Source organism: Symphalangus syndactylus, chromosome 18 (genome assembly GCF_028878055.3).
Source record: "Symphalangus syndactylus isolate Jambi chromosome 18, NHGRI_mSymSyn1-v2.1_pri, whole genome shotgun sequence".
Classification (NCBI taxonomy): domain Eukaryota; kingdom Metazoa; phylum Chordata; class Mammalia; order Primates; family Hylobatidae; genus Symphalangus; species Symphalangus syndactylus.
The window spans coordinates 105,370,944-105,392,860 of record NC_072440.2 but is presented as its reverse complement, the minus strand read 5'-3'; the positions used below and the strand labels follow the sequence as shown (position 1 = coordinate 105,392,860).

Sequence of the window (21,917 nt, the reverse complement as noted above, 5' to 3'; positions counted from 1 at the left end):
GTTTCCCCTCCCACTTTCTCTTCCATTCCTTGGAAGATAAGTGCATTCTAATTTTATGTTTATTTTTTAATCTTAACTTTAACATATTAGGATTATTGCATTTTTCCCTGCAGTGCTTTAGCTGGCCCTGAGATAGGGACTCCTCAGGTGTGAGGGAGACATTAAAGAACCCTGGAGAAAACTCATCACGAGGCCAAGTGGAATTTTGTGTTCTCTCTGTTGGCCACGCCTACCTCCCAGGACGTTCTGTTTGGGAATCTGTCTCAAACAAATTCCAAGAACTGTGAAATGGCTTCATATTCACAAAAGAGTCATGGTGAAGTGGCCAAAATACTAGAAAATGACATTCCAGCACGAGCAAAGATTTTTTAAATGTTTAGAATTTATAAAGAGAGGTGGTTTTCATGGACTATAAACCAGCCTCAATCCAGCCTTCTATGATTGAAGTAGCTAATTTTGAAATACAGGTTTTTGTTCTGTTTTGTTTTGTTTTTCCTAAGTGGGAAATATCAGTAGTTTAAAAAGAAATCGTTGGTTAAAAACTTGACCTTGGCCGTCACTCAGCCTTTGGACCGGCCACGTTTGGGAAACTGCAGCTTTATGTGGCTGGCTCATTGCTGGTCTGCTTTTGGCTAGCTGGCTTTTAGGGCAAAAGTCATTTTTAAAGCATGAACTAGAAGTGAAAAGATCGATACCTTGCTCTAGTTCCTCCTGGTTTCAGAGTTCCCGATGTGTAGAAATGAGCAGTATTTTTAGAAATGGAAACAGAGATGCTCTTCTGAGATGCAGCGGCTGATGGTATTGTTAAAATCAGTCATAACCACATTTTCCACATTCAGCTCAGTTACAGTTTTCTGGGGTTTGTTTACTTTTGTTTTTCAGACTTTGGGCCATTCGCCTCCATGTTCTGTGCTCTAGGCTGTGATGTTAAGTCAGTCTGTTGCTGGGTCAGTCTGCTCCGAGCCTTCCTGGTGTTTATACATGCCAAGTTGGAGGGGGACAGACAACTACTGGCAAGAGAACAGCAAGTGCCTGTTTTCTAGGGCAGTATAGATTTCTCTAGAAAGATCAAGTTAGCATTTAATGAGCATTGATGATGTGCAAGGTCCCATGCTTGAGGCCCCCAGGATAAATGAGGAGACACAGGCCGACTTCTGTTTATAAGAATGTGGGTTTTTTGTTGATTTTTTTTGGGGGGTAATGTTGACAAGCTGAGGAAGTGGACTCCAGTTCCCAAAACTTGGGCACAGGCCAGAGTGAAACTAAGACAATGAGAAATGGATGCTGACTGTTAGAAGAATCCTCACAACCAAGGCAGTTTTGAGCCTGCTGTGAGGAAAGAGATGAGGAGAACCTGGGCCCTGGAACAGCAGGGCGGGGGGGCCCCTTGGAGCCTGGAGTCTGAAGATTTGCCATCGGGAGGAGGTAGAATCTGTCTCCTGGGCAGGGAGAACCATTCAGATGTGTCAAGGGTAGTGATGTGATTCAAAACAAAAGGGTTCTGGATGGTCGAATGGGTGATATCGTGCTTCTGGGATAAAGGGAAGAAGACCCAGTAGGAAATGTTGGGTCATGAGGCTTAACAAAAACAAATGTATTTTTGTCCTTATTTTAAACATACAGTTTCTTTTGATTATTCCCAAAAGCCTAACAACAGAGCTTCATAGACACATGCATATACATTCATTAAAGAAATATCGTGCCTGCTCTCAGACTTACAGCTTCATCAATAACTTCTAATTTTAGCTCAATTCAACACTGCTTTATTAAATATTAATGAGAACACCATTAGTATCTTGCCTTTATAATTTGTTATAAAATGGGTAACATAATTCAATCACCTCAATCTTGATTTAAACCTGACCTTACTGATTTTAATGATGTGTTTTGTGAGTTGTGTTTCATAATTTATCTCTCAGTGCTTTAAAAATTATTTTTGCTTTTTTCTTTCTCTCTAAATGTATGTGATATAAATAAATATAATACCTATAATTGTATGTACATAAATATATAGTCAATGTAAAAACATTTCTTTGAATTTAAAAATAAGGTGAAACCTCTTCTGGTGGAACATAGATAGGGCTGATCGATTTGACAGTGAGAACCTCCTTTGTCTCTTAGGTTGTTAGAATCAGCTAAATATACAAATAATATTGACAGACATGTAACTGAAGCATTTTTAATAATAAAATCACATATTAAGTTTTTTTCAAGCTCGTTCTGAGTATATTGACTTAAACAAGGTGCCTCTAAGTGAAAACGTAATGAGTACAATTATTTATAAAGTCTTAGTATAGTCTCTTCATGTATTTCCCAGAAACTGGACTTGAATGACTAATGTCTTGGTTGTGCATTATTTACATATCTGGTGGTTCCCAAAGGTTTACTTTTGTGGGAAGATCTGCTGATTAGGTTGTCAGCTGATCACTCAGAGTTAGTTTTTTCTTTTATTACTATGTGATTTTTGGCATATATATAGAAGTTCAAGACTTGAGTTTCATTTTTATAATATATCTTCTAGTCCATCTGTGTATGTATGTGAACAAAGTATTGAAGTTGTTATGGCTATAAAAGTGAAAAGTTGGAATAAAATTGATCTTCAATTGAGTCTTATTATACATTTAAGTAATATTTATCCATAGATATACAAACTTCAAGAGAAAAAATCCAAATTCTTCTATTTTCAAGTTTGTTTTTTAGATTTAAGAAATATACATTAATTTTATATTTATCTTGTTTTTATTAATTATATAATCATTACAATTGCAGTAATTTTTAATAGTTGAAACCTTATGGTAACAAGCTATTTCAGAAATTAATACTTTTCTTAATTTTTAAAATCAGTAAAATACTTCCACTGATAAAATATAGACAAAGAATCCTATATTACATTACATGAAGTAAAAATTATGTCAGGAGAATAACAATGGTAATATAGGTTCAGAGAGATAAAGGAATGCTATAAAATTTGTGTCCAAGAAGAAAGTTTCTACATATATAAAAATTAGTGATAGGCCAAAAATTAAATCTTTTTCAACTGACATTGACTTATTTTTTAAAAGGCAATATGCCAGAAGTTACATCATTTTCAGTGATTTGTAGTTCTATTGAATCTTTTTGATGGCAACTGGGGGCGTGCAAAGGGCCTGAGTGGTTTTTAAAAATTATTTTAAGCCGTTATTTAAGCCAAAAAAAGGGACAGCCTCTGCTGCAGGCCACACAGTGCCAATGAGAGGATCTGTGGGAAGAGGTGGAGCTGGAGAGTCGGTGAGGCCTGGCTCTGCCCCATCCTGCCCACGTGATCTGGAGAAGCCACTTCCCTCTTGGATTTGTTCATTGTACAGTGGGAATGGCAGATGCTCTCTCTAAGGATCAGATGTATTGAAGGATGGGGAAACTGTTCATAACGCGTGATCAACATTCAGATATTAGCGTCTCACATGTTAGCTATGGGCTAAGAGCTAAAAGCACACGAAATGACCACCTGCAGCCCAACCTAGGTCCCGAGGGAAGAGGGAAGGAGGTCAGTGTGTGTAACTGGTGGAGCCATGCTACAAAGTGGAAACTCAGCAGATACAAACAAGATACCAGCAAGCTCTGTTGCTCCCAGCTGCAAGGAAGACTGGGTGTGGAGATGGTCTACATGTTTTATTCTCTCAGAGGAGAATACGCTGATGGTGCTGCAGGGCTGCGGGAATTTGGGAGATCCAGATGTGGCTGAGGGATGTCTTCTGTCACAGCATAGAGAGAAGAGACAGCCTTAGAGGAGGTTGATTTTTATTCAGAAGCTCTTGGAGCCACGCAAGTTTGGATCCTGCCCAGAGGTCCAGGGACACATGAAATACCTCATGGTTGCTGCTGACAGCTATTGTTTGTTTATCACTTTCATGTTTATAAATGAACTTCCATTTGCATGGTTATTTTGCCGGCTTAAACAATGCCCCTGTGAGCTGTGGTGCTTCCCGTCATCCAGCTGAGAAAACTGAGACTGAACAAGGCTTGCTCAAGATGAGGCAACCGGCCACTGGTGGAGCTGAAACAAGCCCAGGATGCCCCATTTCCAAATCTCACATTACCTTTCTGCCTGATAAAAATTTTGGAGGGACTCTTAGGAGGTGACTCTTAGTACCAGGAAAGCAGGGAAGATTAGAACATCTTGGAAAATATCTTGATTCCAAATGGAAGTGATTTAGGATTGCAAGACCCTCCAGGATCCAGATGGGCGTGGGCGTGGCGGGAGTGGAGTGGATCATTTCTGGACATTGGTGTTTTGGAGGAGCCATTTTAAGGGCTATCAGCTGGTGTTTTATGTGCTTCGGAAGAGATCTTGAGTACCAGAAATGATGGTGTCCAGCTGTGGGAGGAAGCACATATTGAAATCAGATGAATTATTTTGCTGAGACTAGGAACATGACTGTGAAGTCTATTGGTGGACGAGGTCATTGGGGGCAGAGAAGAGGCACCAGTGGGCTCTGGGGTGTCTGTCCATCCCTGAAAGCATAGGCCATGCGAGGTGACCACGTGGTGCTTTTGATTTCTCTTCTGGGTCCTCTTTGCCCAATTCAAGTTGAAAACTTCGGTGCAGGCTAAAGTCAGCCCCAGAGAGTGTAATATTATCACCAACGCTTCCCAGAAAGAAGGAGTCAAATGCAATTTGAGGTTTTGAAGAATCAGAATGAAGAGCCTGCTGTTAAACATTTCTCCACTATGTGAGTAAGTCAACTGAATGTGAGGATTAACTACAAACAGGAGTTTTGTATATAAATGTTTCCAGGATGGGGAAAAAAAAATCACATTTTTTTCGAAGAAGGGGTTAGCCTGGGGAAGGCATTTCACAGTTCCCTTCCCTCCCCTCCCCTTCCTTTCCTTCTTTTTTAAGGAAATCAAGAAACTTCTGGTAGAACAGAGAATAAATTGAAAGTGCATCGTCTGAGGAAGGTTCTTACATAGGACAGGAATTAAAGGACATCCTGTGTATTAAAAGGGTCATGTAATCCACAACAGACTTTGCGAGCTGGCCCTGGAGGCAGTCTAGGCCTCTTTAGCACAGAGCTGAGTCTCTGGTCGAAGAGACCATGGAGTGAGGAGGGTGTGGACGTCACCCAAAACTTCCGTTTCAGAGACCTGCACTCAGCCAGGCCGTTTGTGTGTTCTTTCAATTCATTGACAAATCAACATTGGATTTTCGGGATTCATTCAGGATCTGTCTTTGCTCTTAATCTTAACTTTTGTGTTTGAGTTCTAAAACTTCTCTAAGGAATTACTTAAGTAATTATGGATAATTTATTTTAAAAATAAATATATGTACACAGTAAAATTATTAAACTACAGAGAGTGTATTAAGTAAAAATTTAAATTCTGTACCTTCTTTCCCAGAGAAAACCACTATCATCATCACCATTATTATTATTATTATTATTTTTTATTTACCCCTCTAGAAAATTTAGGAGGCATAAAAAGATACCCGCTTTTTAGTCAGAACAGGATTCTGCCATATAACTGTTTTAAGCAGTGCGTTTAAAGAGGTGTATTCAGTAGAATTTGACACGTGAGAAACTGCGTTATGTCAGTTTTGGAGCATAATTAGCAAATATCCGTGAACCTGCCTTTCAAACTAGAGCATTGTTGATGTAAATGGTGCTCCCATATATTGCTGCCCTGGCATCCCACCTTTCCCCTGAGCTACCTACTAATCTTCCCTTGCTATTTTAAGCATTCTTTATTGCTAAACCTTATATCCTTTTACTCATTAACAATGATATTGTGCTATAGGTAGACTTGCTCACTCAGTGGTTACTCAGTCTAAGATTTAACCATGTTGTTTTGTGTAACTGCATTTATTCATTTCATGTTGTGTAATATTTGATAATGTTAGCATCGATTTCTTCATGCATTCTCCTGCCATTGGATGTTTGGGTTATTTTTAATCTTTACTGTCACAAAACAGTCTGCTGTTAGTATTCTTGGTTCCTACATACCTGGTCCATAAGTGCGTTTTTTTTCTTGATTATATACCAAGGAAGAGCACAGCTGGGCCTGAAATATAAAAGCTAATTAATGATTAAGTTTGCAAGAAAATGTAATGATTTCTGAAGTGTGATCATACCAATTCGCATTGCCATCAGCAGTGAATAAGAGTTTCCTTTAAGATTTATGCCTTTCTTATCCCAACACTCGGCATTATTAGGTGTCTTAATTTTTGCCAAATTAATGCTAAGATGAATTTAAGGTACCAGTAATGTTGAGCTGCTTTTCCCATGTTTAATCACCATCTGTTTTGTCCACTGTAAAATGACTGCTCATATTTTTGGTCTAGTTTTTTTTTTATTGGATTGTATTTTTCTTATTGGTTTGAACTCATTTTCCTATATTCTGAAGACTATTTTTTGTTTCATGTGTTAAAAATATTACCTCCCAGTTTGTGCCATCCATTTTCGCTTTCCGTAAGTTATCTTTTTAATGACTAGAAGTTCTTGATTTTGACATGCTGACCATATCAACCTTGCCCATTTATAGTTAGGGACTTATATTCTTCTGTATTCTGAGGTCATAAGTCACTCTCTTATATTTTATAGTTTTAAAAGTATTTAGAATTAGCTTTTGTGTGTGATGGAGGAATCCAATATGATTTTTATTCATAAGGAAAAAAATACCTAGTAACATTTATTGAATGGCCCTTTTTCTCTATCTGAAATGCACACTCTGTTATGTGTCATGTTTCCATGTATTCATGGTTTTTTTCTTTTTTTTTTTTCTGTGTCTCCTTTATTAACTTGGTTAGATTGCGCACCTCTGTGTCACTGCAGCATGCTCTTAATGACTCCAGCTCTCTAGTAAGTTTTGGCACTTGGCTTCCAACCTTTTCCGTCCTACTCGGTGGTGTTGGGCTATACCTGGTCCTCTGCCCTCCATAGAGATTTTAGAGTTAGTTTATGAACTAGCAGCACCAATAACAACAGCAGCAAACCCTTGTTGGGAAGTTGCTTGGATTGCATTAAATCTGTAGGTCAGTTTAGAAAGAATTGGCATATTCTGGGATATTGACTTTGCTCATTCATGAACATCGTATCACTATCCATGTTTCTGTGTCTTAAATTTCTACGTTTTCTACTTTTCTCTAGATATACCTTACTTATCTTTTGTTGAATGTGCTCCTAGTACCTTAGTTTCTTTTATACCCTTGGAAATGGAATCTTTGCTGGAGTGTATAAATGTAATTACCTTTTTAATATTGATCTTGCATCTAGTCACTTTACCAAACCTTTGGTATTCTTAATATTTTGTCTATAGATTCTTGTACATATACTGTATTTTTAAATAATGAAATTACTGTTTATTCATTTTCAATTCTTATAGTTTCTCTTTCTTGTTATTGCTTTATTTTTTGCATTAGAGCCCAACGTACAATATTGCATTGAGGTAACAGCAGACATCCTTTCCTCCAGCCTGAGTTTTATAGGGAATGTTCTAATTTAATTAAGAATATGTTTGCCGCCATATTTTTTCTAAATGTCATTAGGTTAAGGAAATTACCTTGTGTTTCCAATTTGTAGACTTGTATTTTATGTTTTTAATCATAAATACATGTTGAATTTTATCAAAGGCCTGTTCTGCATCTATTAAGGGGACCATATGGTTCTCACTGTTTTTTTATGTTCTATTACACTTACAGTATATTCCAATGTTAAATTCTCTTATACTTCTAAGATAAATCTAGCTTGTTTAAATACACATCTGACACACATCTGGATTCTATTTGCTCGTATTTTGTTTTAAATTTTTGCTTCTTTACTCATGAGAGAGTTTGGCCTATATTTTTTCTTTCCTTAACTGTTTTTGTCTGATTGAAGAGGGAGGGTTTTTTTTTCCTGTTTTTCCCAATTTACCAGAAGATTTTGTGTACGATTTACATTATCTGCTCTTGAAATTTTGGTAGTACTCAACTGAAAACGAGACCTAGTGATTTCATTGTAGGAAGATTTCTAATCAATTTTTTTCAAAGTTTGTAAAATTATTTGCATTCATTTCTTCTTGAGTCAGTTTTCTTAAGCTTTATGTGTATATATATGTTATATATAAAAAGTATGTTAACATATATTTATATATATAAGTTAAGAAAAATATTTAAAAATGAGCAAATAGAATCCAGATGTGTATTTATATTTTATATATACATATACACACACATATATATGTTTTAGAGCTGGAGTCTTACTATGCTACCCAGGTTAAGTTGTATTCTTTTAGGCGTGTGTTCATAATTCCCTGCTTTTCAATTTAATTCGTATAAAATTATTCACAGATTTTAAAATCTCTTCTATTACTTATTACAATACAATTGTTCTTTTTTTCTTCCTCAACCAACCTGCCAGATTGTGCGTTTATTATGATTTTCGAAGAAAAACACTCTTGACTTTGTTGACCCCTGTATTGTAACTTTACTTTGTGTTTTATTTATTTTTGTTTTTATCTGTTACAGGTCTTCTTTTGCTCTCTATGAGTTTGGGCTATAGTTGCTTTTCTGACTTGTTCAGCTAAAAACAGCACAATAATTTTTAGCCCTCTTTTTAAAATATAAGCATTTAAGATTATGAATTTTCTTTTCAGGGCTGGACGCAGTGGCTCACACCTGTAATCCCAGCATTTTGGGAGGCTGAAGCCAGTGGATCACCTGAGGTCAGGAGCTTGAGACCAGTCTGGCCAACATGGTGAAACCCCATCTCTACTAAAAATATACAAAAATTAGTGAGGCATGGTAGCGGGCACCTGTAATCCCAACTACTCAGGAGGCTGAGGCAGGAGAATTGCTTGAACCCAGGAGGTGGAGGTTGCAGTGAGCCAAGGTGGTGCCACTGCACTCCAGCCTGGGAAACGAGCAAAACTGCGTCTCAAAAAAAAATTTTCTTCTCAGTACTGCTTTAATGGCATCTCATAAGTTTTCTTAAATAATATTCTCATTAATGTTTAGTTCTACATATTTTTAAAGTTACATATTTTTCTATAACCCGTGAGTTACTGACAAGTCTTTCAAAATTTTCCAACGTGGGGAATCTTTTTATTATCAATATTTATCTTAATTGCGTTGAGGTCAGAACACATGGTCTGCTGAGTTGTTCTTTATGTCCCAGTATCATGTCAGCTTTTGTGAATGTTCTGTGTCTTTTTGAGAAAACTGTGGATTCCCAGTTTATTGGTTCTGGGTTTTACAATCTATTACATCAAGATTGTTTGCAGTGCTTTTCATATTTTCTACATGTTTACTAGTTTTGCATGTTTGCCATTTTTTTTTTTTTTTTTTGAGACGGAGTCTCGCTCTGTCGCCCAGGCTGGAGTGCAGTGGCGCAATCTCGGCTCACTGCAAGCCCCGCCTCCCGGGTTCACGCCATTCTCCTGCCTCAGCCTCCCCTAGTAGCTGGGACTACAGGCGCCCGCCATCACGCCCGGCTAATTTTTTTTTTGTATTTTTTAGTAGAGACGGGGTTTCACCGTGGTCTCGATCTCCTGACCTCGTGATCCACCCGCCTCGGCCTCCCAAAGTGCTGGGATTACAAGCGTGAGCCACCGCGCCCGGCCAGCATGTTTGCCATTTTAAAGTCATCTGTAATGAGTTTTCTCAGTGCGTTGGGGTACTTGGCGTTTTTCCCAGTAAGTATTATTTTTGCTTTGTATATTTTGAAGTTATTTGTTGTATACAAACTTAAAATTTTATGGCTTCTTAATGAATTAAGCCTTGTATAATATATTACCTTGTTTTTATCTAGTTAGGCTTTATTCTTTAAAGTCTATTTTGTCTGATAGCTTTCTTTTGGTTGGCATTTTTCTTGATCACTTTTCTCCATCCTTTGACTTCTAATTTCTCCAATTTCTTATAGTTTTAGGTGTATTTATCTGTTTTTAAAATTTAATTTTACCATTTCTTGGCTATCAAGCTTAATCCATTTATTTTTTATGACTTTAATATATTTGGATTTTTTTCTTCAAATGCTTTTATGCTGTTCTCTGTTTTTTAAGTGCATATTTGTTTCTTTATATTATTACTTCTTTTTTCTGTTATAATTTGGAAGTTATACATTCTGTTTCTCTTGTCTTAGTAGACAGCACTGGTATTTTTCTATGTGCATAGAAAGTTAAAAAAAAGAAAGCCTTAAATTCTCAGTGTCTAAAAACCCTAAGAGCCTTAGAATTCTGTTGTCCACTTACAGGTTTATAAGCTAGGATGCTTATTCATTTTTTAGTTCAATCTGTTTTAACTGGGCTTTAGTTATTTTCTGGTGGGAAGGGTCTTGATAGAATCTAATTCATCATAGTGAGGGAAGTGGATGTCTGCAGTTGTTGATTTTTGTTGCTACTGAAGACACGGGTGGCCCCTTGGCTCAAAACCTGTTTCATCATTTGGATGGAGCATCAAAGAAGATGAGAACTCTTCACTGATAGGTTTTTCTTGACAATTACGTAGATTTTCAATTAAATAGGCACAACAGATTTTCAGTGTAGAAAAAATATTTTATGATTCATATGAACTAGACGAAGGACTGAGATCTTACGTGCGTGTAAGTCCAGGGCCATGTGACACACTTTGCGAATGTGGAAAGAACACAGCACTGGTAAACTTAGCTGTTGTCAAGTTGATATGCTAGATTATTTTCATTCTATAATTTTTTTAAACCTTATTTTCTGTAGTAAACATATATCAACATTTATAAGATGACCCACACACTACCGTCTTTAAAAAGATATTGTTATTTTAAAAATAGACACCTCTTTGTCCTATTTTTTTCTGTGTGACTTGAAATTTGGGGACAAATCAGGATTTAATTATCAAACATGTTTATTAGGGTGTCTGTAGAACAATGACATGGCTTGTTAGGATCAGATAAGAAACCTTTTTTCTTTTGATTGTTTTACTGTAAGGCAACACTGTTGTGTGCAAATATGAATGCTTCAAGGAAATCAGAGGGATCATGCAGTATAGAATTTTCAAAATTTGGGGAGTAGTTTTGTGGTGATCCATTTCCAGAGGAAGTCTTATGGAAGCCTAATGTCTTAAAAATAAATAAAAATAAAATTCAGCTCAGGCTCAGATGGGAATAAGTTTAGCCCACCTGTGACCCCCATCAACTAAGGCTTCCCCTCTGTGGTTCCCCTCTGTGAAACCCACAAGAGCATCCTTTACATTTAAGGCCTTTATGTTACAGAGGAGGGATCGGAGACCTGCTGGGGTTCCAGGGCTGGCCAGTGGCTAGACCGAGTCAATTCTTCTCAGCCCATTCCAGGCCCTCCTGCCATCCACAGCTCATTTCCACAAGCAAATAGAGTTGCTCCTTCATGCAAAGCCAATTAGGAAGTGTCTGGTGCATTTTCTTTCTTAATTATTTCCTTTACAATCATCACTGTGTCTAGATGTTTTGCTTGGATGACCCTCGATTTTCCAGCCAGACTTGCCCTGTCTGTTGCACCCTAGCACCGTGCCTGCTCCTGGCTTTGTTGGTGTCTCCTGGACTGGAAAAGCCTGTCCAGTGTCCCAAACAGGGATTTTGTGACAAGAAGCCCCATTTTAATGGCTGTCTTTTGTTTGCTACAGGCCCTTTGCTGGTCTTCTAGCTGTTGTCACAGAGAGATTGATTCTTTTCAAGCAGACAGACCACATGCTATTTCTGTGCTGTAAATTTCCAAAGCTTCTTCCCTGTCCACCTCTCCAACCACACACTGGAACAAGAAGTGTGTTTGCAGCTATAATCAGCACACTTAAGTACTAGTTAAATTCAGAGTGAGTACAAAATCCGTACAGCTCCTGACTCTGAAAGAGGCTATAAAAATATTATAACATGGCTTCAAGCCCTCTGGGACCTTTAAAAATAAGGTGATCCCTCCTAACCCATTTAAAGCTTATTGGGGGTTCTAAAATAGCCCAGATTACATGTTAAGGGAGTTGTCTGATTCATAGAGGATTGTGTCAGACACCCAGGAGTCCTGGCTGCCGACTAGCAAATTCTTTTCTTGTTTCTGTTTTTTTTTTGGGGGGCGGGGGATAAGATGCACAGTTATAGCCACTTACTTTCCTGTAAACTCCCTGAGGCTAGTCACCTTCCTCTGTATCCACAGCGTGTACCTGAAATGGTTGTGAAATAGACAAACGAGAGTCAGAGGTGCCTCCAGAAGAAGCAGCTTTCAGCTCCCTAATCTCATCTGTACACCACACATCTTTTTGGATGTCATTTCTGTGGGTTGTTGCATAGATCCCCATGATAGCCCTGTGAGTAGCAGGGCAGTTCTCACTAACCCAAATCGCAGATGATGATACTGAGGCTTTATGGCACCATGGAATGGTCCAAGGTCTCATGAATTTAATTTGCAGTTGGGTCTTGAATCTGGGTCTGTTGGATCTTAGACCGAGATTTTTGTTTGCTTGGCTTACTGTTAACCTCAGGTCTGGCGTCGGGATACTCTGTTCTACAATCTAGTGGCGTCCTGGGACCCTGCTCTGCTTCAATATGAGAACAACCATGCATGCTTCTGGGAGGCTTGGTGGTCTATAGTCCACTCCCTCATACATTATTGGATAAGCTTTCAGCACATACATATGTTACAAAAAATATGCAGGGCACTCACAAATTATTACTTACCTGCAGCAAAGTTCTGACTGCTTTCCTTGTCTCAGACTGTAGACGATCATGTGAAAATGACAAGCATATTAAAATGCTTTCTGTTGAAAACTCCATCAGTAGTTCTGAGGGCATCAGGAGCAAAGTTTGGACTCTTCCTGAACGTGTGAGGAAGCTCCTGGCCTGGCTGCAGCCTCATTTACTCTTAGGCCCCAGCACACTCCAACTGGAATGTGAGGAATAATTGGTGGCCCTGGACAGCCCTTTGGTGGCATGCTTTCTCACTGGCTCTTCCCTCCCCTTGGTCCAGTGTCTGCAGGAGGCTCTTCGTGAGAGCCCTTCTGGTTGAGAAACCCCTTCCCTGTCGCACGTGCTTGCCTCTGTTGAATCCTGTATCCCTCTGCCCTGCATGTAGGGCTTTACCAGCTGCATATGGGCATCTGCTCCGGTGTTGAGAGTGCTCAGAGGTCAGAAGGCACTTGGTAAATATTTGCTGAATGAAGGGACTGTATTTTAAAAGAATTCCCTTTTGCATTATATTTGTGCAAAAGTGTGTGCAAAGTGTGACTGGAAGAATGTGATTGTGTGTAGGTAAGTGCTGGATGTTGTGCTTACTAAGAGGGTAACTGGTCTACCTGATGCCCACCTTGGCATTGACCACATCAGGCTCAGAGAGCTCACTGCATAGAGGCTGCTGTGGGATTGGCAGGGAATGGGTACCCCGCATGGTTTATCTCTGTTTCCTCCAAGCAACTCTGCACACTTTTGCATAGAGCTGGCCCTCAACAAGTGCTTTTGGGATTGAATGACACTGTCATCTCTCTAAATACTTGGACTTTATGAGCCCTCTGGTTCGAGACCTCTGCCGAGATCCTAGAGGACACCAAAAGGCGTATTCTGAGAGCTACCTCTCAGCAAATGCTTTTATTTTAAGTAAAAGAAAATGTCCTTGTTTCCTCCTACCCCTTTTCCGATCTTAGCACTCTCTATTGCCTTGCAGGGACTGTGGGCCGTCACTAGCTCCCCGCCTCTCACCACTCAATCTCAACATGTCTGTTTTTTAGCAGCTTGGTGTGAGGCTCTTAGCTTTCCTTCTGGGGGCTGCAGCTGAGACTGCCTAATCTTGGATGTGCCCAGTTAGGCAACAACAGAATGGGGTGGGGGAGTCGGGATGGAGCTCCAGGGAAGCAGATGGATCGCCGGAGGGCTGCTGTCACATTGCATTGGAAGGTGACAGATGGAAGCACACAGTAGTCTGCAGCCAGGCTGTCATGCGCAGCCACCACGGGGCACCGGGCACGCTGTCTCTTCTTGGAAGGTGGAACTTGATCACCGCTCTGCCTGGCCTCAACAATCCCTTCTGCAGGGCTCTGCTCTGGGCTGGTGAAGGGACAGAAAGCAAAGCGGAGTGATTGAAGGACACAGTCCAGTAACTCAGCAGCCTGCCGTGCCAGAGACGGAACAGACGCACGGACAAGGGCAAGCCTTCCTTGCTTTCTTCCCCTACACCCAGGTGACCACCCAGTTTGGGAGAAAAAAAGAATGTTGCATTTTAGGTAGAGCAGCTGATTAAAGTTCTCGAGCCAGATGTCTTAGTGATTCATAGTGCTCTCAGCATAGACCTTGAGCAATAACCCGTGTGGCCCACTTCTATCATTCTTGATGGAGCGCTGGCTCCCTCTGGGAGTTACAAATGTTGGGCTGTGACTAGCACCTTGAGCTAACACAGTAGCCTCTCTCCTATGTCATGGTGGGGAGTGTGTGGGATGTTGAGGTACAAAGCTGAAGAAGGTTCAGTGTCCACGATTCTGGGGGACTGTCCACGTGACCATAATCTATTTCCCAGAGGATCCCAGGCTGGCTGCCTTCCCAATCAGACAGTTGCTTCTGTGGATCCTGCAGGAGGAGGCAGACGAGGACATGGGTTTGGTGTCTCACCTGCAAAGTGGCGGTGGGGTGGGCTGTGCAGAGATCAAGGTTGAGAGTGGGCCCTGCTGAAAGGATCTTGGACACTATTCCAAAGCTTCTCTTTTACCCAGTCGCTCCCTAAAAGCTTCCATTTTACCCAGTGGCTCCCTAAATGGTGCATTAGATCATCTTGCGGGTACAGCGGGGGGGTCCAGTTACTGCTCTCCAGTGCTTACTCCCCTGATCTCTCTGTTACTGCCTTTGGAGCACAGAACACGTGATGCTCCTGGCGAAGCACCTCATTTACTCATTCCAAATACATTCCCTCAGTGAGAGGACAGGGCCTCTGCATCCCTGTGGCCAAGTCACAGCACTGGGTGTGAGGCTGGTGATCTGATACATCAGAAGCGCCCTGGCTTGTCTGCAACTCCAGGGTGTTCCGATCTCAGGGTCTCATGAAGCCTTGTAACTTTCACAACTTGTTCTCTCAGCGGGACATTGGGGTATGGCCAGGAGTCAGAGACTATAAAAAGGAAGCAGAGGGATTGAAAGGCGGGATGGAAGTGAAAGTGGAGCATGGCTCATTTGTGTGATTATTTAATAGATTACTAGGAAAACAGGGATCATGATGTGCAATTGCGTGTGCACATCCAGATAGGAGAGCTGCTGTTGGATGTCTTAGTTCATTTTTTGTTGCTGTAATAGAGTATCTGAGACTGGGTAATATAAAGAAAAGAAGTTTATTTCTCACAGTCCTGGAAGCTGGGAAGTCTGGGATCAGGTGACCTCATGGGGTGGGCTGTTGGTGAGGGGCCACACGCTGCATCATAGCACAGCAGAAGGCATCACAGGACGAGGGGCACATGGAAGAAAACCAAAGTGGCTTCTATAACAGACTCATTCTCAGGATAGCTATTCTACTCCCGTGATAACCCATTAATCTGTTCATCCATAACCTGGGAATGGATTAATCCAGTCATGAGGACAGACACCTTATGACCCAGTCACTTCTTAAAGATCACCACCACCCCCCATACTGTTTCACTGAGAATTAAGTTTCAGCATAAGTTCCAGAGGGAACAAACATAGAAACCATTGCACTGGAGCAGCAAGTGAAGTTCCCAAGGCCCCTGGATTCCCCGGGACTTGTCTACTACCAAATAGGCATTTTGATCTCAGTCAAGGGGCTACCTGTCCCTGCCCTCATATGGAGATCACACAGTGCTGCTGCATGCTGCTTCCTCTCTGTGGCCTGTATGCCGGAGATCCTCTAGCCCTCACATTCTGTGATCCTAAGAGTTAGAAATGAATGTCTTGCCCCTAGTATCCAGGAGGATATTTCATGGCCATGGAGACCACTGGAAATCTAAAGGGAAACATGGGTGGAGGAAAAGTAAACTGTGTTGTTCAGTGAAGCCCTAAAATCCTGTTCTTTTTCCTTATTTTCACTTGGAGTAGACTAGGGACGATGTACATCATAGACCCTTGTGCCTTTGGCATGGAATCTTTGCAACAGAGTGAAAACCTTTGAGGTTCCCAGATCAACTCTTAGAATCTGCCTTACTCTCCTATTTTTTTAAAAATGAACCCAGTTGAAGGTGGCTTCTGACATTTGGAAGGCATACCATGAAGGAACTTTGGCTTGTGTTAGAGAGCTTGAGTCAAGGTGAGTCCACCTGGGCCCCTGGATGATACTCTTTTATAAAGGCAATGAGAGTGGCCAAGACTGTGTTCTGGAAAGTGATGGTCACAACACACAACTGGGGAAGTATAACGCCATCTTGAATTGCAGGAGAAATTAATTACGACTCAGGAGTCTTGGTGTGTAGAGAGAAGGATACTCAGGTAGAAGAGCACTGACTTGCTCTGTGTAGATCAGGCATGTATTTCATCTCACCATGAAGGGAGGAAGTCACCGGGTAAATCTTGAGGTGCTTCCACACCTGAAATGTTCCTGGCAAATATGTGGGTTCCCCGGTGTGGAGGTATAAGAGTTCTTTTCTCCTTCACCGTGGACAGACAGGTCTGTGGCAGTTTCAGGCTCTCTGCTGCATTCACACTCATAAGTGGTTTGTTTACTTCCTTCAGCATGAAGGAAGAACTGAAGAAAGTGCTGGCATGCGCTTAATTTTGAAATTGGCAGTGAAGTGATTGTATGAAGTCATTGGTCAGCATAATGCCAATTTCAGTTGTGTGTGTGTGTGTGTGTGTGTGTGTGTGTTTGGTAGTGAAGAAAGCTTTCAGAAAAATCTGCTTTGCTATTTGAAATACAACGTGGTCCTCTGGATGTCTTTCTTGGACTTACATGTTTTTTATTTTTTCTTTATGGCTTTTAGTGTAATTTCTCTTTAAAACATGTAATAATTTAGCAGTTAGAAAAGGAATAATGCGTGCTTTTCTTTTTTAAGTCTGATGTTAAATCAGTCCGTGGGTTTCCAGTTACCTCTTACTGCATCACAGAAGGATCTATTGCTTCATAGGCATTTAACATGTTGCAATTATCTTTATGATAATAAATCTTTATGATGATAATGATTATGTGCTGCAACAATATGACCAGGAAAAAAAAAATTATTTTCTGAGGGGTGGAGGCGTTTTATTTTCCAGATTGAATTCCTATAAAGGTACATTTTTTTTTCCTCTTAGAATGTGAACTACTCTTTTACAGACCTGCACTTAGTGCCTACTGTGTCCAGGGCACTGTGAGTGGAGTCCCTGCGATCCAGAGTATTTGATACACATCCAGCCTTAGGAGATAGTAATGTATATGGAGAGATGAGACATGCATGCATCCTAAGGACGTAATTTATATTTTATTTCAAGAGCAAGAGGACACTAAGAGAGGAAAGCTCCGATGCAAGGATCTTGCTGTGGATGACATCCTTGAGGCCGTGCCTTCGTGTCTGGCACATGACTTTGAATACCCATCCCTCTTTTGTCCTTCTGCCAAGAATTTCTTTCACTCACATAACAACATCACTCCAACCTTAAAGCCCAGCATGAATAGCCCTTCTTCCATGAAGTATTCCTGACTTGGCCACCTGGAAATGCTGTGTTTTCTTGGAATTCCTAGGCAGTGTGTGGTATTGTGGAAGTAGTATTAGCTGCAGTGTTTGATTGGCATTTGAAAATCTCTCTCTCATTTACTAAGTACACGTGAAATTGAAACAGCCTCACTGTCTGGGGTAATACCTGAGGTTTGTTGTCTCATGGCCAGGGAGAACAAGGACACGGACATATGAAGAGTGAGGTTGAGAGTGGAAGTTTAATAGGCGAAAGAAAGAGAACAGCTCTCTGCTACAGAGAGCGGTCCTGGAAAAATGGATTGTGGGATCCACAGTGAAATGCAGGAGGTTTATAGATAAGCTGGTGGGGAATGATACCTGATCTGCATAGGGAGCTAAAGACTGGTTAGACCAGGTGTGCCATTTGCATAGGGCACAAATCTCTGGTAGCCCCCACCCTAATGATTTATTATGCAGGCGGGTTCTCTGCCTGAGCAGCTGCACCATGTTGCCCTTTTATTTATTACTGTACACGTGGTAACAGAAAAGGGAAGATGGAGCCTCCGTGTTGGACATGCCCGGCCCCCAGGTAACCATTTTCTACGGTGCAGCTGCTGGCATCCCCCACGCAAGCTTCTGGCTTCCTTATTTATGTTTGCAGCTCCATTTTTCAGGCTGTTCTTTGTTACAAGAGAAATGGTTTTGGGGGGCTGCTTTTTGTTAGAAGGGAAGCTCTGCCGAGGACTCTTTTGCCCTCATAATTTCTTTCTACCTCCTGTATCAAAACTTTGTGCTATTTAGCCTTCTGACTGAACACTGGTTTCCTCATCTGTGAAGCCACATATCTCATCAGATTATGGAAAAATTCACTGAAATAGGGAAAACTTCTAACACTTAAGACGAGAAAATTAATAAAACATTAGTTCTTCCCCATTCTATTTTGCTTGGGTATTTATGCACTTGTCTTATTTTATTCACCACAGCATAAACTTCCAGAGGCAGGGCAATGCCTTTTCCATTACTGAGCACAGGCATTCATGCACAGAAGGTCCTCAGTTAATGACGGGCCCAGCCTTGCTGGTCTCCATGGTTTATGCCATCATGATGCCAGTGTTGAATTTGTGGTGGTCTTTGAACTGTGATTGGTCATTAAAGGGAGATGACAAGATCATTTTGATAATTTTAAAAGATGGATGAATAAGGAGACTGTGCTCAGCACTGAGAAGCAGAGGTCAAGGATGAAGTTGTACTTGGACTAGAATTAGGCTAAGTTATAAGTGGTGATTTGATGCATGAAATCCACCTTTCTATGTTTGAGATATTGGAGGACATCTTTTCTGAATCGTGCCTTGTTCCACAGAGAGATACTGAGACCTGAACAGACAGGATCATAGGTAACATCAGGAGTCCTCGGGTAACATGAACACTAAATACCTAAAAATGTATGTTTGATTTTTGCCCTTACGGGCCAAGCAAGGAGTCTCTGGGTTGAAATGTGTGTGTGCGTTTAGAGATAAGTGAATCTCCAGTGATTTTGGGGGCATGAAAGTTAATATGCAACACATTCTGATGCGATATACCTTCTGTGTTGGCTCCATCCTGTTTCTTAATGGACTGATGAACCTCTCTCAGTATCATGTCACTTTCTGAGCTCGTAGACGTTTCTTGTCACACAATTCAATTCTTCGTGACTTGGTTTTCTAAGTTAAACGACCTTTTCTTGCTTCCTTCTTCTTCTCAGAATGAATCTGTGTAATTGGATGTGTGAGGTATGCTTAGTTGCCATTTACCTGAGTCTGTTTCCAAAAATAACAGAACAATTACAAGAGAAGAGGCCCAAACAAACCCTGTAGTTTTAACAAATTTCCTTTTCTCCTCCCTTCTTCCCTCTCTCACTCTCTCTTTTCCTCTTTCTTCTTTCCTCTGTTTAATTGATGAGCAAAAGTCTTCAGCTAGTTAATTACATATCTAGAGTTAAAACTCAGGGTTTCTGAGTCATGTGTCCTTGGTGTGCAGTCAGTGGGTGAGGAACTGGGGTTGTCAAAAATGAATTTAATATAGTCCCTCCTCTCAGGCAGCGGCAAACTAGAGGCAGGCGTGGGACACACTGTATGCCCAGGAGTGGCTTTGCATTTGAGAAACATCCTTCTGGCAGCTGTGCGGGGAATGGGTCGGCCTGGTCTTGCATTTTCCCCACTCCCCTCCTGGCCCACTCCAGCATCTGGTAGGCAGAGCTGTAAAGGAAGTAATGATGTGGCTCAGGAAAGAGGCACGAGGTTAAAGAAAAACTATGGCAAGGGTAGCAGAGATGGAAAAAAAAAAAAAAAACCACAACACAGCAAGATAACACATTGGCTTCCAATGTGAATTTTCATTCTTTGAAAGAGGGAGCATGGTTTTGCACTCAACACAGTAGCAAGGAGTTTAGGTATAAAGTAGGATTTCTGCGCACAGAGGAGTTTGGCCTGCGTGTGTGTGCTGGGCGCCCTGTTTGGAATTGTCCACAGACAGTTGTACCCAACAAATTTCAAATGTTTGCTCCACCATAGCTGGCAGGCCTGTTGTGAGGATATTTACAAGAAATGTGAAATGACCTTTCAGACACATGCACTGGGACGAGGCACAGCTTTTCTGGGCCTGGAGGGAAAATAGGAAAATAGGACACGATCTCAGCTCATGAGGCTGTCATAGGAGGCAGTGGCGCCCCGCAAGGTGGGGAGCAGCCCCCACCACACGTGCGAAGGCAGGTGGAAGCTCTTAGGTGAGTGGGCCTACAGCACCAGACCCCTCCCACGTACGGAGAGCAACTTTCTGTCAATTACTCAATTATAGAAACGTCTATATATTCAGGGCCTTTGTGGAGTTTAAGGGACCAGTGCCTTCTAGAGGGAGAAGCTTTTCTAAGCCTGAGGCATAACGCAAAACCTAAGCACAAATAGCGGGAAGGTGGGGCGGTGACTGATTCTGTGGCAAACGTGGAGCTGCAGGCCGGTGTGGTGGCGCAGAGCTTGGGGAAACGGGACAGGATTGCATCTTCAGGATGGCATCCGTGAAGCTGTTTCCCCATCCTTTCCAGGTAAATAAGGAAAAAGTCACGAGATTTATAAAAATTGCTTTTGGTAATTAAGTGTAATTATATAATCTTAAAAGGAAATCTCTCTTTTACCTACTAGATTGCTATGCTGCTTGTATTTGGTGAAGAGACAGAAAATTTGCCTGAGTTTATTAGGGTTTTCACTTATTAAGCTTTCAGTTTTTAAACAGGATGTGCATTTTAGGTTTGAAGGAGTTAAATGTTTAGTATCATTAAAAAAGAAAGACAAGGAAAAAAGACCCCTCCTCACCCCCACAACACACACACAAATACCAAAATTGCACACTCAGCATTGGAGAAGTTGTTTACTCAGCCACAATTGTTATTCTCCGACCTTTGCAGGTACTTCAAAGTCTTAGCCCATATATTTCATAGTAAGAAGAAACGGTGGTTTAAATGGACTGTGTGAGTATGATTATGACAATATTGGCCAGAGAAACACTGGAATATTTTAAAGTTTGAGTTATTCTCCAAATGTTGGATCTTTTCTTTACCTTCTAGCTGGGATGCAGAAACAACAGTAGCACGAAGACTGAACAGCCGTGGTCAGCATCACCCACTTTGGTCTTCCCAGAACCTGAAAAGTCTGTGCTCTGAGGTTTGTTTGGGGAGAAGGATAAATTGTCCCTGGAGAAATCCCCAGTCACCAAAATGTCTAAAGCAGCCCACTATAAAAAGAATATTTTAAGAGGTTAATAGTAGCCAAGTTCCTTTTCCATGACAACCTCCTGTCGTGCGTTTTGAAGTACAGTAAATGTTGGCATGAGAAGGGGAGTGATTTAGGGGCTATTTTCAGGAGGCCTGAAGCTATTTCAACTTTAATAGAATAATAACTGAGCAGAGTGTTCTGTGAACAGGGTAATTAGGAAGTCCGTAGTTAGGGCAGCAGCACAAGCTTGTGCACTGAAGGCGATTCTTGAGCTGGTGTTACTCCTGGTGGGGATTTTCTGTGGCCAGGTCTCTGGTTATATATATATCCCAGCCACTTGCACCCAGAAGCCCTCCTGATCCTTGAAGATTCATGCTTCTCCCCTGTACAGACTTCTTTTCCCGACTGACCTTCCTCTCTTGGCTTTAGCTTTAGTGCATTGGTTCATGGTGTCAGGAGTTTTTACAGCCATCCACGCAAAACATTTTAGAGACAACTTTGTCTCCTCCCCCCATACCATCCCCCGTATGCCTGTATGATGTCCTCCCTTTCTGTGAGTCTTCCAGGAAGCCTTTGCTTCTCCAGATTCCCATGGTCACCCGCCGAGTCAAGGTTCTTATCAGTTTGTACATGTGTGATAATGAACTTTACCCATCACT

The 21,917-nt window shown here is 41.1% G+C and overlaps 1 protein-coding gene across 12 annotated transcripts in view; it reads left to right on the top strand.

The window, feature by feature from the left end:
• Nucleotides 1–21,917, top strand: part of RNF144A (ring finger protein 144A) — a 163,486-nt gene that overhangs the window by 28,223 nt on the left and 113,346 nt on the right. The window contains exons 3-5 of one of the 12 annotated variants that reach the window (XM_063622844.1): nucleotides 8,608–8,708; nucleotides 9,473–9,645; nucleotides 21,111–21,207. The exons of 7 other annotated variants lie outside the window; for them this stretch is intronic. The gene's annotated coding sequence lies outside the window, so the exon portion shown is untranslated. Of the gene's footprint in view, nucleotides 1–8,607; nucleotides 8,709–9,469; nucleotides 9,646–21,110; nucleotides 21,208–21,917 lie in introns of all 12 variants that reach the window. 4 more of the 12 variants (XM_063622845.1, XM_063622847.1, XM_063622843.1 and 1 more) reach the window with 4 other exon arrangements.